Consider the following 16,782-nt stretch of genomic DNA (forward strand, 5'->3'; position numbering starts at 1 on the left):
CCAACTCAGATCAAATCTGAGCAGGACATAAAAAATACAGTGAAAATTTTAATAAGGTTCTATTAATAATTAAAGGATCCATAGTCCAGTATGAATTCTAGTTTGTAAGTCTGCCCACTTCAGAAAGGAAAATAGTTCCTAAAAACCAAACCATTAAACAGACAGGGGCAGGTTTTCAAAACAAAAATGTATACTTCATAACATTTTAAGATTCTCAATATCCTGTATCCTTGTGTTCTTTCATTTTCTGAGAAGTAATTGAAACAAATAATGAAACTAGAATCTAACTAAAAGGTATACTGTTCGTGCTAATTCTTGTTGACAACACATATTATATCAGTTCTTGTATATGAAGTTCCTGAACTGCTAATAAAAATATTTAAAACCCAGGTCTACAACAAATTGTGTTGCAAATCAGGTTATCATTATCTTGTATAAACCATGAAAATTGGAATCATGTGAGCAGAAGGTTAGATTAATTCTCCATTCTCATTATAAGCACAGGTGTAGCACAAACACCATGTGAAATAACCAATTAAAATTTTTAAAAAATCTGCTTTTTCATTAGCTGCCTTCACTGCATGACCAATTAGAAAATTATTTAATATTAATATTCTGCATATACCAAAAGTAATTTTCATAGTAACTAATGTAGGTAAGAGAGCAAAAACATCTCTTTATCTATGGTACTGTTCATAATCTGCAGACTCTTAGAGGGAAGGAATTCTGTCTATTAACTTTCTTTTTCCAGACTTTTTAAAAACATAATCTTTTATGGATATGACTTATACTACTTACCTAAAAATAGGAAGAGACATTTTTAACAGATGAGAAGACTGAGCTCAGAGAAATTAGATGAACTTCTTTGAGGTCGCATGTTACCAAAGAGATGTTAATAATTTGCTAAATGACACACAGCTGTCAGTGGTAGCAAGTACCCTTCTCTCTGGTGCTCTGGCGCGGTGACCAGAGCACTGCAACTACTGTGCCACTCATCTAGAATATCCAGACTAAATAGATATATATAAATTAGCTGGTTTTGAGCCAGTTACCACTAGCAGCAACCCCAGTGTTTAGTCAAGTAACAAGCATGACTGTGAACATTTTGTAAATTGAAAATTTTGATGGCTGCACTGTTTGCGTGTATAGGCAAAGATAAGGCTATTCAAAAAGACAGAGAGAGAATACAGTGACTTGACTTATCTGTATTCCAAAGCTTGTCTCCATCATACTCACATGTTTAGACTCCCATAAACTAATTCATAATAATTAACTCAGGTTCTATGACTATTAAAGTCATGAGTTCGTTTTTAAAAATTACACTTCAGGTTTGGAAAGGGCTGTAACAGTCACTTCCTTTGGTCACTGACATGAATCTCCTGTATGACATCTGTCCCCCAAAAGGACATAGGTAACCCCTGCTGAACTAATACAGCACTCATCACCTTACTTGAGAGGCCACCCCATCTATAAACAAGGCTGTTAGAAGGTTCTGTCGTACTTGATCAAAAATATTTATGTTGGTGCAAAAGTAATTGCAGTCTTGCTATTACTTTCAATGGCAAAAACAACAATTACTTTTGCATCAACCTAATAGTTTCATCAGTACAACTCCTTGGGGTACTGCAAGCAATTCTAATTTTACTTCCATAGGATAGCCCTTCAAATAGTTAAACACAGCCATTATGCTTTATAGGCTTCTCCCCTCTAATCCTTAGGCTAAACATCAGTGATTCTTAAAAAGTGCCTTCTATGGCCGAACGCGGTGGCTCACGCCTGTAATCTCAGCACTTTGGGAGGCCGAGGCTGGCGGATCACGAGGTCAGGAGACCGAGACCACCACGGCTAACACGGTGAAACCCCGTCTCTACTAAAAATAGAAAAAATTAGCCGGGCGTAGTGGCGGGCGTCTGCAGTCCCAGCTACTCGGGAGGCTGAGGCAGGAGAATGGCGTGAACCCGGGAGGCGGAGCTTGCAGTGAGCTGAGATCGCGCCACTGCACTCCAGCCTGGGCGACAGAGCGAGACTCCGTCGGGGACGGGGGGAGTGCCTTCTAGAATGTGAGTCCTACTAGGATCTTAGAGTCCATTCAATACCTGGGTCACTCTCTGCTCTCTGCTCTGTAGGCTGATCTTTGTCTATGTCCTCCTGAAGTCTTGCAGTGGACAACACCAAGGACATTTATTCCAGGCCTGCTCTGATCCCCAGGTAGAAAGCAAATACACACAAAAAAATACCACAGCCTCTTAGCCAACTGCCCACAGGTACTAGATGTTATTTGCTTCTTTTTTGGTGGCAAGAACTATTTGTTGTTATTAAGAACACAGATGTAAGCTACCCCTAGAATATGTAGATATCAAAGGGGGAAACCTTTAATTAAAAAACAAAACATAAACAAAAACACTGAAAACCTGAGAAAACCTAATCACCTTTTCTGAGCCGTTTGACCACATTAGTAGGTCTACCTGCAACTTCTTGTGAAACATTTACTTTAAAAAATTCAATATAATGAAATATCATTAGTACACATAGGATGTAGTAATCTCTCAGAACGTTACTGAATTACAATTACTACAATTACATGAACAACTTATTATTTGGGGTCATGATGGACATCTATGTGAAAACAACTAAGTAAATAGCAAAATATTTTATTTTTTAAAACAACATCACCTTTTCAATCTTAAACTGTCTCCACACTTGATTCCCTTTAGTGTATTTTATCATTATCCCAGACTATTTTATACGTCCTCTTTGGAATTATGCTACACACAGCAGAGCCATGTTTAGATGGCTTCAGGGTGAATTCAGATACAAAAACATTTTCCTTCTGGGCAAAGTAATAAAATGACATTCTTGCTCCTCCCACTATAAGTCAAACTGAGGTCAGTTCCCCCATCCCTCTATCTGTTTAAATAAACTGGTCCAGCTGTTTGTTTCTAAAATGCCCTTTGACCTTGTGTCTCATCCTCCCTGCTTTTGTGACAGAATGCTTTACTTTTCATTGTGGAAGAGTCTAAATTATCAAGAATTCTCTAAACACTAAACCAAAAAAAGAACTGTACATATGATGTGAACTTAAATGAACATATTGCCATTTTAAAATCCTGTAATTTTAAGAGGCACAAGTAAAATAGTTATGTTAAGCCTACGTATGTGTGTGTGTGTGTGTGTGTGTCTGTGTGTTCAAATATATATCTACATTTATGTATAAGCACATAAATATTTATTAGAGAGTCAACATAGAAGAAATAGTGTTTTGGAAGAGAAATACAAAAGAGAATGACAAAATTCTGGTTTGAATATACCATAAAAAATACATTCTCCAACAGCCACAAAATGGTTTGAGATAAAATACAAATACATATCTATGAAATACACACAATCTTAGAATTTTCCACACTGATAAGATCTCCTTTACATAGTATGTTAGTTTAAAGATGTAAGAGGAAGCTTTTGCAATTTTACAATTGAGGTCCTAATATTATATAGCCCTTAAAACTCAGATGTGGAATGTCAGAAGTACACAGGCACATGACGGTTTTGCTCACTCATTACAATAGATAGTTACACACCTTGGTTTAATGAAATAGAATTCAAATTTGCCATACATTGGGATTCTTGAAAAAGTAAACCTTTTAGTATGCTTTAAGGTTAGAAAATGTCTCGTTTGCTTTTTCCTTTACATTCGAACATAAGGTTTCTTAAAATCTAGTTTGTTTTAAAAACAGTCTTCTTTTGTGAAGCACTTTTTAAGAACCGGACTCCCTGCAGGTGGTGGAAGACTGAATTAGGAGAAGAAGCTTTATATTTCCCTTTTTTTTTCATAGAATCATGAGTTAGAATTTCTTCTTCTGACCAAACTATTGCCAGTCTCAAAACAGAAAACTTCACAAAGGAAAGGAAGACAATGGGTTTACTCTACAGCTTTATTTCATGTCCATATAGAAATATATTTCTTTTTTACTTAGTTGTTTAAGACTCAAGTCCTAAAAAGCGAAAGAGAAAAGTTGGCAGGGGAGCAAAATCTCCAAAAATCTGAGACCTGGATCATCTAAAAACTGAATTTTATTTTGAATTTTTTATAGGAATCTGACAAGGAGAATGGGAAGTGACTGTGACTCATGTTTAAAACAGAAATACAGGAAGTGTTGCTTTGTTCTTTCTTTTTGTCCCCAGATGTTTATTTATCATTAAGCTTTTTTTTTTTTCATTGGACTAATTTCATCTGTCTCCTTTTATTCTCAGTCTTTGGATACCTGAATAGTTCTCTGAGCAAGATCTGGCAGAACAGCTTTTTGAAACTGACCTTTGTCCTTTAGTTTATCCTCCACTCTTTTCCCTGGTCTCTTCCCCCAAAACCGAATTGCTAAGTTTAGTTTCCCTGTGTGAGAACCAGGAGGGGTGAGGAGATCACATTGGGCATCTGTTAGGAGCCAAAACACAAAGTAGTCTCCCAGTTTCACAGGCAACATTTTCCACATACCTTTGCCCTTTTCCTCCCTTGTATGGCTCTCTGTAATACTGATAAAAGTTAAAAAAAAAAAAAAAAAAATTACTTGCTCACTTTCAGAAATGGCATTTTCACCTTTACTCAAATAGTTCTATTCCTCAGTGTTTACCACTCCACTTACTCCCTGATGATTAAAGGAAGCCCACATTTGGTTATGTTAGCATGCCACAGCCAACTTAGTAAACCACAGAAAATCACAATGGTGTTGCTTCCAAACAACGACATGCCTCTGCTTCACCCCCGTAGTGTTTCTTGCCAACTAGGCCTAAATGAATTGTCAGCAGGATAGTAGTGGACATAGAATTACTTCAGAAGGTTCCTAACTAGACACAGAGAAATACTATTTTACACATCTTCATGTACCTAAGAAGCTAATCAACTATTAAGAAAATATTTCATTAATTAGTTAGATCGATTAGTGGCAATGCCTTCTATACCTATACTATCCCTTCAAGGAAGTGCTGATTATAATAATCTTTTATTAATATTTAGCTATAGTTAGGAATATCTCTATACAAACTTAGTAATAAAAATTAACACTGTGCATTCTTAAGTATAAGATTTCTGCATATACTATTCTTTATTCAATAGAAAATAAACATGCACAGATGATAATTGATATATAATTCATTTTTGTGATTTCTATAAATACTTCCAAATTTTAGAATTTAAACCTCATGAAAAATCTTCAAATATAAAATGTATCATTGGAAGGTAGTTGTCAAATCCCGACATTTTGTTATTTTTCTATTCCAGGAATTTCCTCACCATAACATTTCTTTCATCTATATCATAGTCATTTAAATAAAATCAGGTCTACTATTTTTTTTTAAGTCAGTATCCCTTAATAACTTTTAAGGCATGTTTTATAAACAAACCCTCAGGGAAAGAGTTCTAGTTATCTCCCAAAGAACTCTCTGTTCTTTTAAACAACAACAACAAAAAATCACTCAGAAATTTTTTTATTGCGATTCTTTATTTTAGATTTACATTTACTTATTGGATTTAATGATCCATAACTGTTGGTCTTCAGGGTCCAAGCCTTCTACACTCCCTTTTCTTTGTGAAATAAAATTTCATGAAACATGATTTTAAGACATTCAAGAAAGTTGACTCATTCTCAAGTCAAACCTTATGAAATCATGTTTTTGGCATCTTTTTCTAGTTTCTTAACCTCCTCCAGGATCTAACAGTTCCAAGAGTACAATACATCATCTGTGTGTCTGGGGGTTGGGGAGGTGGAGAACAGCGGCAGGAGGAGAATAGACAGGAGGGGAAAAGGGAGCACCTCTCCTCTCTACCCACCCGATAAACGTAATATTGAAATTTGCTCAAATCACAAGAAGTCCATCAATCAGCCACATGAAAAGTTTTCCTTCTCTAACAGAGTATTTGCCAGATTACTCTAGAAATAACTGAAATTGTCTACCCCAGTTGAGGAAGCCAATTACATATACAATTTTCTTTTCTTTTCTTTTCTTTTTTTTTATGGAGACAGAGTCTCACTCTGTCTGCTGCCCAGGCTGGAGTGTAGTGGCGTTATCACAGCTTAGCAACCTCCACCTCCCTGGCTCGAGTGATCCTCCCACATTAGCCTCCTGAGGGCTACAGTGATGCACCACCATGCCTGGCGAGTTTTTGTCGTTTTGTTTCGTTTTGTATTTTTTTGTAGAGATAAGGTTTCACTATATTGCCCAGGCTGATCTTGAACTCCTGAGCTCAAGCCATCCAACCTCCTCGGCCTCCCAAAGTGCCAGACGTGAGACACTGCACCCGGTCACCAAAATTCTCTTTAAAGCAGCTTGTGAAATGAATCAATCACTAGTTGACAATGATGATGCAAAGTTGTAACAAAACTCATGTATTATTTTGGACTTAGGCGCTAAAATAAATTTCAAATAATTCATCACTTGGTATGTATTACAGAAAATTTTCCTTGAAAGCAAATTTTGAAACGACTTCTTTATTCTACAAAAAAAAAAAAAAAAAAAAAAAAAAGTGATGGCAGGGAGCGGTGGCTCATGCCTATAATCCCAGCACTTTGGGAGGCCGAGGCAGGAGGATCATTTGAGCCTGGAGTATAAGATCACCGTGGGCAACATGGTAAAACCCTGTCTCTACAAAAAAGAAAAAACAAGAATTATCTGGGCCTGGTGGTGCACACCTGTAGTCCCAGCTACCAGGGAAGCTGAAGCGGAAAGATTGCTTGAGTCAGGGAGGTGGAGGCTACAATGAATCATGACCATTACGCCACTGCACTCCAGCCTTGGCAACAGAGTGAGACAGGGTTTATATTTATATTTAAATAAATATGAAATATTAACTTACATGTAACAGACAATTTGCCAAATTTGAGTTTGTATAACCTTATGGAGCTAGAAAAAAAATCGTGGTTTAGAATATAGATTTACAATGATTATGAGCACAATGTAGAAGAAGATCTAGGCTAATATAACAAAACTTCCTCTACCAATGAAAAAGCTAAAATAGGTATAATAATATCTTCAAAGAATAGAAGTGTCTTTCTTTAGTTTAATAGCTGAACCATTTTTCATTTAAATTCCAATTTTTCCATATTCACAAAAAGTCAATAAAATTGAATTTAACAAAACATCCCTTACACATTACTGAATAAATGTATCTATTTAAAGCAAATTCTAGTTTTCTGCCAATCTCCATTATAAATAGGATAAGCAGATAATTTGTCAACTAAACTGGGACACGTTTGAGAGTGAAGAGGCACTGTTAATAATTACACTGGGCAATAGGCATAAACCATGAGCCTCCCAGGCAAGTGGGATGCATGGTCGCCTTAATGATCAAATATGCTTTATTTTTCAAAGAAAGTTCCCCCAAATAATTTAAAACCCCATTATGTTAGAATGGTGATCAGCTGCCATATACATCATGTTTTTTTGTTTATTTGTCTGTTTGTTTGTCTTTGAGAGAGTCTCTCTCTCTCTGTCACCCAGGCTGAAGTACAGAGTGGTTCAGTCTCAGCTCACTGCAACCTCTGTCTCCTGGGTTCAAGTGATTCTCCTGCCTCAGCCTCCCTAGTAGCGGAGATTATAGGCAGCCGCCAACACGCCCAGCTAATTTTTATATTTTTAGTAGAGACAGGGTTTCACCATGTTAGCCAGCCTGGTCTCGAACTCCTGACCTCAGGTGATCTGCCCGCCTCAGCCTCCCAAAGTGCTGGGATTACAGGCATAAACCACTGTGCCTGGCCCTAATCAGGTATTAAAGAATCTTAGCTCCATATTGGAGTACCTTTGAGCTCCTTCCTTTCTCTAGGATCTTGCCTGTAGTTGCCTCAGCTCTCCAAGTCTTCAGCAACCATAAACCTCTAGACCTGGAGTCTCTGCTCATGTCAAGAGAGGATATCTCAAAATTTAGCTTGATTTCTAGTTCCGTCTGGTTACAAAATTAGGCTACAGAATGGCACAATGAAGATGATTTGACTTGAATGGAGGCTTGCATCTATTCCTTGGAATGTTCACTGTGACTTCTGCTTTAATGAGTAAAGCTTGAAACCTAAGCTCTATGTAATAATATGCATCAATATGTAACCTGTAGACCTTGAAAATACAAATGGAAACACACTTAAAGGAAAACAATCTCTCAAATAAAGACAATAACATTAGCAAAATGACATCTTGGAATTTGTCAAATCTTTGAAAATGCTTATGGTCATCTAAGTCATTTGTGAACTTTGTGAATTTTACTGCTGAGTTGCTGGATTTCAGTGTGACTTTTTTTTTTTTTTTTGAGATGGAGTTTTGCTCGTTGCCCATGCTGGAGTGCAATGGCGCAATCTCGGCTCACAGCAACCTCTGCCTTATACGTTCAAGCGATTCTCCTGCCTCAGCCTCCTGAGTAGCTGGGATTACAGGCGTGCACCCCCACTCCCAGCTAATTTTGTATTTCTAGTAGAGACAGGGTTTTTCCATGTTCATCAGGCTGGTCTCGAACTCCCGACCTCAGGTGATCCGCCTGCCTCGACCTCCCAAAGTGCTGAGATTACAGGCATGGGCCACCTCACCCAGCCAACTATCCTTTTCTTATCCTTATATCCATACAATGGAACATTGCTCAGCCATGAAAGAGAATGAAGTACTGATAATACATGCTACAACATGGATGAAACTTGCAAACATTATGCTTACTGAAAAAAGCCAGTCACAAAATACCACATATTCCATGATCACATTACTGAAATGTCTAGAACAGGCAAATATAGAGACAGAAAGTAGATTAGTGGTTGCCAGGAGTTGTTGGAGAGAGAGATGGAAGTGTAAAGAGGGGTAATAGCTAAAGGGTACAAGGCTTCATTCTAAGGTGGTAAAAATGTTTTCAAATTTACTATGGGGATGGTTACACAACTCTGTGAACATACTAAAAATGATTGAATTAAATGGGTGAATTGTATGGTTTATGAATTATATCTCAATACAGCTGTTAAAAATAAGTACAATCTAGTGGATTGGAAGAAGCACTGGACTAGGAATCAGTCCTAGCCCTGCCTCTAATTAGCCCTGAGCCTCATCTGTCATATGATGCATAAATTCTCTCCCTCCCAGGATTTTTACTCTATGGTTCTGTAGCACAGGGTTTCTAAAATTGTAATCCATGTTCCCTTTTGACACACCAAAAATCTTATATTCCTTTGTTATTTACAATTTCAAAAGAAATAGCATGACTAAAAACAACATTTAATTTTTGATATGCTTTTGTAATACTATATTCACTCAAAATGATTGTGACATGCTTCTTACGCGCCCCCTCCCCACTCTCTGCACTCCCTCCCACCCCACCCCAAGTCCTGATGATAGAAATCTCTGCCATAACCTACTATACTTTCCTTTCTGTAAACAGTATTGTCAGGTGTCCAGCTGGGGGGCTGAGATCCTACATCTTTTTGTACATGTTCAATTCTTTCCAAAAGCTTTTACAACATCCCCCAACCCCCTCCCTGGCCCTTTCCAAGTATATCTGAACTGTGACCCAAACTAGGGAAAAATAAAGTCAACCATGGCAGATGTCCTAGTGATATAGGACAACAAAACCCTTCAACCAGACAGCAAACTTCAAGACTACTGGTTTGCATTTGATTTAGTTAGCATCCTAGAGTAAAAATACTGAAAACTTACATGCACATGTATGTGTGTGTGTGCGTGTGTATAATTACATGGTGCATTAACTTCCATCCATAGGCAACATAGTGTTTTTGAAAAAAAAAGTGACTTTATCAATATTAAGTCAGATCTCACCAAGGGCAGGACATTTATTTTTGAGCTAAGTTACATGAAACTCCAATCATCTCTCCCAGACCTAGAAGAGTTAATGTGTTTGAAAAAGGAAATACTTTTTCCCTTCTTCAACCATAGGATCTAATCTTGTGAGGCATTGGTTAGTTAAGAGGGTAAAAAGGAAAAGAGACCTCTCAAAGATGTCGGAACAGATTAATATTTTTTGTTTATTTGTTATTGTTCAGGCATCAGGAGCATGATAGAGTTAATTATTTTCCATATTAAGGGGTCAGGCTAAGAGCATTGTAAAAATGGAAATAAATAGACAGGAAAATATTGATGATTATGAGGGCATTAAACAGGACAGCCCTATATTTGCCAAAGTTACAGGCATCCACGTTGTTGGAGGGTTTTTGTTTTTGTTTTTTTAATGCCCTCTTTCCCCTTGAAAATCAAAAACGAAGCAGAACATAACCCTCAGCGTCTACAGAAAGCTCCTCGGCATTCACACACTGGAGCAATGCAAACCGGATCTGAGACCAACGTTTGCCCTCGGAAACACTTCCTTCCCCCGAGCCCCTGGCTCCACTCCATTTTTCAAGAAAACTGTTCTATTCAACCAGGAGGCAACATTTGCCCCATTTTTTAATATTTCAGGCTGACTTTTTAACCACTCAAAAATGCTGTTTGTTTTCTGTAGGCACAGCCTGAAGCAAGATGATGATGTAAGTGAGAGGAGAGAGAGGGTCTCTCTGGGTACTGCGCTTCCGTGCTTAACGGTTAATCACCCAACACCAGCCTCAGCAACTGTTGACACAAAATAGGTGGAGATCAGGTCTGTGCAGGCAGAAAATACCAGAAAGGCAAACTATATGTAAACACACTTAAGACAGATTTGACAAGAATAGACCTAAACCTGACTTGCTAGGAAACTACTAATGTCTAAAGCTTCAATGCCCCTCTTAGCCAAGTCTGTTTCCCCTTACAGAGCTTCCTTTGAGAAGATAAAGAGTAACATTTTAAAAACTAAAATACATTTACAGAAGACAGCTGAGACATTTGTCCCCTTGATTCACACCGTGAGTTTCAAATCTGCTCTTACATACAGGATTTATGTAATGTAATACAGTTCTTCCACATATACTTGGAGTGGAGCCAAATGAAAGAGGGAGAGAGAGAGAGAGAGAGAGAGAGAGAGAATACATACACACAACCACAATTCAAAAAGTTATTTCTCCTGACCTATAAAACTCATGCAAAGAAGCAAATTGATAATGCTTAAACAGTCTTTTAATCTTATCTGACACCTGACAACCCATTACTTATAGATTATTAATGCATCCACTAAAAAGTTTGTCATGTTCAAAATTACTGGAGAAAAAGATTGAATGCCTGAGGAAAAAACAAATTTTGCTGTACAATAACTTCAGAAATTTCGAGCCTATTATCTGTCATGCCCTTCATAGACTCATAGCACTCTGCTAAAAACAACTGATTTATCTTTATTATGAATCCTAAAATGACAGCACACATCTTTTTCATGTCTTGTGATAATGTTTAATTTTGTCTAGTTTTTATTTTACAGTGTTTGATTTGCTTATTTAGGATGAGGAAAAGTTACAACTACAACTTTTTAATTAATCTCTCTGTCTCTTTATCAAAGCGTTTTTCTTTCTTCCCCACTCCTAGGGTAAAGCTGGAATGAGAGTTTCAGAGCACGCACTTTACTTCTCTTTGATTCACATTATTATACAGTCTAGAATATTACAGCTAAAAGAGTTCTTTGAGTCCTGACTAATTAGTCCTACTTGTCCATTTTAAACCAGAAGACACTGTCACCTACATCCAAGGAGTAGGGATGAGGGATGAAATGTTTTGATTGCAGCGACCTGTCCCTGCATTTCCCCTTCCCATACTTGCCCTGTGTAAATTTGAAGTTGTCATGAGGCTTACACCTTAGCCACCTGTGGATAAGGCGTAGCCAAGCTCTTCCTCCTTGACCATAGCCCCTCATCCCTATGCCCTCTCCAGGGAAATGGCAGTCAAGTCGCGCTCCTTCAGGCTGCCTGAGGCACGGCCTGTTGTTTGCATTTCTCTGACCAGATACTTTCAGACACACTGAAAACAAGAATACTGGCTTAATTAGGATTTGCAACAAAAGTTGTGCTGACCTGCATACCATGTTCAAAGTCAACCACCCATGCCACTGGTTTCATTGCCTTGAAATTAATCATAAATATTCAGATCATAAATATTGGGTCCCTGCTGGGTAAATCAAGTCTCCCAACTCACTCAGCTCTGAGCCTCACTTGAACCCCAACCCTACAGGGTCCTGACACACTTCCTCAGGTTGTACCAGCCAGATCGCAGCTTCCAGCTAGTGTCTTGTCCTGAGAAGCTCTGCAACTTCCTTTGAATGCTGGCTGGAGGAGAAACAGTGGTTACACAAAACCCTATTTGGACTTTCAAATCCACCCTTCCTACATCCTAGACCTTCATTTCTTTTCTCAACTAGACTTAGGGCCCCATGGTGGAAGGGGCAGGGTTTTTCCAGCCAGCACAGTAGTTCAAAGTGTACCCTTTCATAAGAAGCTTTCTTCTTTAACAGTATTAACGATGTGATTTTACGCAGTGGGGAAAAGCTCTGAGTAAACTTATGGTGTAAAACTTACAACAAAGTATATTTAACAGACTGCAGAGTCATTTTCAAAGAAGATTGTTTGTTGGAAATTTTTTAAATCTGCAGGAAAAAAAAAAAAAGCAGTGTCTATGTTGAACTCTTAAGACTCTCTGACATGACAATACCTGAAGGTTTCTAAATTCACAGCTCTTTTCCCTGCAAGCTATTTGCTCAGCTTTCCTAATAATACCCTGCCTGTCTGGCGCCCCGCCAGCTCTGTCTCAGGCAATACGCAAGCTAAACATTTTTTGACTGATTTCAATATTTTCTTATGAGCAACTAGACAGTATTTTATCTAGTGAGTATTACTGATTGCTATAATCTAAGCCCAGAGTAAGCATCTGTAGAGGTAATATTATTAGAATTGACACTGAAGGTGAAAAGCATAGCAATTAACCGAGGCTTGAAGAACAACAACCCATTCTGAAATATTCTGGGGAGTTCTTCCATTTGTATTTCTCCTTCTTCTTTTTAATATACCGCACCTGTTACTCCATTGATCAATTAGGAAGTCTACTTTAAATGTAGGTTACACTACAATTCTCAAGGGAAAAAGTTAAACCACCTGCTTAATACAATTACTTTCTATGTGTGAAGCTGTTCCATCCCTAGGTGGTTCAGACGCAAGGAAAATCACCAAACAGCCCGCACTTTAATTTTGTAGTTGAATAGCAAACAAGTGACCCAGAGCTGCTTGCATCGTGCACTGTTTTTTTCTTTTTTTACATCTGTTTTCCTTGCTTTTGTGTCATGCCTCTGTTTAGCTTTATTGACAAAACAATCTGTGTCTAATATTCAAACAACATCTGTAAAATGTATTATTAAATTATGTTGGAAGAAAAAGCAGAACAATTCTATGAAACCCTATGACCCCTATTGATTTTTAGATCACAGAAGTTGAAAGGATAATTTGTGAATGTTTTAACATTTACATCTAAACAGGTACCTATATTTATAGAATCTTTGATTATTTGTAAAAGTATTTGCTACATTATTACCATAACTCAGAAAGAAACTTGACCTTTAACAGTTGAATCTGTTTATTATAATAAAGGAGATCTTATTTTTAAAAAATAAGTTTACATTTTTACTTGCCAGTGGCATAAATCTCTAAGGATAACATACATTTTTTCTCACTAGTAATAAATGGGAAGTGATGCCTGAATGCTTTGCAGCTTTGAAAGCAATAAATGAAGTAACTAGGAAAATCTGGTAGGAGCACTAAATCTAAGAAATGTAGAGTACGATAGTTCTGAACAGTGTCATCTTGGCTGCTAGGATGCAACCTGGAATTTTATATACCCTCTTGATGGAGAATAATTTTTCTCTATATATAAATACTGTATTTCACATATACTATATATTTTGCACCTAAAACTCATATTGCCTTCTCAGAGCATAAAGGGATAATCATTTAATATCAGGCCTTAATGGGAAAGTGTTTGGATGAGGAGTAGTAAACAAAGAAACTGTAAAATGTATTCAATACACCCTAGGCCAAAACTCTGCTGAGGCAGGAGGTGACTTAGGCCTCCAGTAAGTACAACACAATCACAAGAGGTAAGTTTTCATCATAGGGAATTCCCAGGTCTGCAACATTGGTGTGATTATGTATAAGGGAATTTTTATCTGACCATTCTACACTCACATTTTCAATATAAAAAAATTAAGTTGGTCTATTCAGGAGAAAATCAACCAAGTATTGACTGTGTGTGTGTATGTGTGTTTTCTGTAAAGTTCTACTTAAACACTTAAAGGTTTAAATAACCATCTAATCTCAAAATTTAAGATGATGCTACTTCAATTACTAAAACATTTAGCATATTGATAATGTTTGCACTGCTGCTATAACACAAATATTTGTTACAATCACAACAACAATAAAAAAGCAAAAAGGCAAAAGCCCCTGATGCTATTATTTATCATTTTTGGATACAATTATAATTGGGAGCAAGGAACCAAAGAAGGAAGAATACATAAATCTATGGTGCATATTATGTTTCAAAAACGATTACACTTTTAAATCTAAGTCTACCACAACGTACTAGATTGAAATATTTAGGCAACTAGTTATGGAGGTTGATATTTTAAAAAACAAGCAGTTACATCAACTACTTAGATAATTTATGTAAAAATATTTTACTCAAATTATTTACATAATTGCCTCAATTCTCAAAAAATTTATTGGCATAGACTTAGCCTACAATGTCACATCTAATAAATTTCACATTCCATCCTAGGGCCCACATGCTGTAAGTACTGATGCCAACTGTTTTAAGATTATTTCTCTCCATTTTTATTCTGACAATTGGATCAAAATAAGAGTTATAACAAGACTTTCTTTTGTCCAGATGTTCTCTTAATTAATCAAATCAGTCTTATTGTTTTACTTTTAAGTTCTCTCTTTTGCCTTTCTCCCCTCAAATCCCATGTGCTTTAGCCTTAGCCACCTGAGGCAGGTAGTATATATTACTGTGTCAATTAGAGAAATGTAAAATTAGTTCAGTGATGAAGTGAAAGAACCATTAAAATGTAGCAAACTTCTTGTCTATTTTTCAGTCAAAGCCTAACTTAAAACTACATCAGCCAGGGTTTCTATGACACTCTAACAACTAGACATGAGTTTATATTTTTTGCTTACCTATTATATATTTTGATACATTATGTTGCTGCCAATAATTATGACTGATCTACACTCAACCTGCCCTTCAGCATTTTATTGAATTGCATTTCAACAGTGACTCATAGTTCATACAAAAATGTACATGTGTGTTAACAAGTTTTAAGAAATCCAAGAAGGAAGACATAGATGTTTAAATAAGTGAAGGGGAAATGCAGAAATACTAATGATGACATTTTCAAAACTATTACTTTTAGTAGGAAATAACTTTCCTGCTACATACTGATACTCAGTGTAGATAAGATAAAAAACATTTTTTATAAAAATGTTTATAAGCTGGGTGCAGTAGCTCACGCCTGTAACCCCAGCACTTTGGAAGGCTAAAGTGGGTGGATCTCTTGAGCCCCAGAATTAGAGACCAGCCTGGGCAACATAGCAAAACCCCTGCCTATACAAAAGAAAAAAGTATTAACCGGGCATGGTGGCATATGCCTGTATTCCCAGCTACTGGGGAGACTGAGTCAGGAGGATCACTTGAGCTAGGAGTTGGAGGTTGCATGAGCCATGTTCAAGCCACTGCACTCCAGCCCAGGCAACAGAGCAGGACTCAATCTCAAAACAAAACAAACAGGAAGAGGTTTCCATAAAAATTAATAAACCACTAAAAATTCAAATCAAACACGGTATTGTCATTATTTGTCAAAATGAAGAAAAACGATCTCTCTTACAACTTTTGGTTACTTGAGGGACATTTTCTACAGCAAACAAAGTTGTTAAATGTTGAAACAATTGCAAAATGCAAAGCACTGAGGTGCAAGAAAAGCTACTTCTAACTCCATATATATACAAGTAGAGAGAACCCACACGCTGCACAAAATGACAGTTAAGCACAGAATTGTGTTTTTGTCCCAAATAACTAAGTAAAAGCTATTTTTAAGTTATTTACCTGTGCAGAATTGAATAGCAGTGTCAAATTTAGGGTAAAGTCTGCATATAATTTAAAATTATTTTAGAGTGTGAATTAAAACTTTTTAAACATCCTTTCTCTCCCTTCTGGTTACAAAACTGAGAAAGTCGAATTATGATCATTGATTAGGAAGATTGCTCTCTGGCAGAGATTGTGTATAGAATCTAGAAAACGGTGTGTGTACATATATGTATATATTGCTTGAAGTCACAAGAATGCCCTCCTCTTCCTGCATTCACAGGAAATATCCCATAATAAGGCTGTCCACCCATAGTAAGCAACTTGTATTGGGATTTGTTCTCCGGTAACTGTGTTTATGAGTGGAGTTTGCTAGCAACCCTGCAGAGGAAGAGAAATGGCTCACAGGATAGATCCCCTGAATGATAGCACTTTTCATTTCTTAACTAGAGAGCTTATCCTGCCACTCCTTTGGCCGCAAAAGGAAGACTTCCCAGGGAAACGTGGACATTGGTGCAGCCTCCATTGTATTAAAGCTGTCCCAACATCAGCTTTAAGTTTTAAAATACAGGTATATGAATTTAGATGTGTGCGCAAAATTGATGGTCTCCCCTATAATGTCGTCCAGAACCATTTGAAAGTTCCAATATGTAGTATTAAGAGCCTTGAAAATTAAGACACAGTAGCAGGTAGAAATAGGTAAACAAAAAACCTCACAGCAGCCACACAACTCCTAGTAACACATTTAGATGTAGTATGCCTTTGCTTGGTTTACCATCCACTGATGAAAAGGGC

The 16,782-nt window shown here is 37.1% G+C and overlaps 1 protein-coding gene across 7 annotated transcripts in view; it reads right to left on the reverse strand.

The window, feature by feature from the left end:
- The window catches only part of MEIS1 (Meis homeobox 1), a 139,586-nt gene that overhangs the window by 7,420 nt on the left and 115,384 nt on the right, over positions 1–16,782 (reverse strand). The window lies entirely within an intron of this gene.

This window comes from Rhinopithecus roxellana, chromosome 17 (assembly GCF_007565055.1).
Source record: "Rhinopithecus roxellana isolate Shanxi Qingling chromosome 17, ASM756505v1, whole genome shotgun sequence".
Taxonomy (NCBI): domain Eukaryota; kingdom Metazoa; phylum Chordata; class Mammalia; order Primates; family Cercopithecidae; genus Rhinopithecus; species Rhinopithecus roxellana.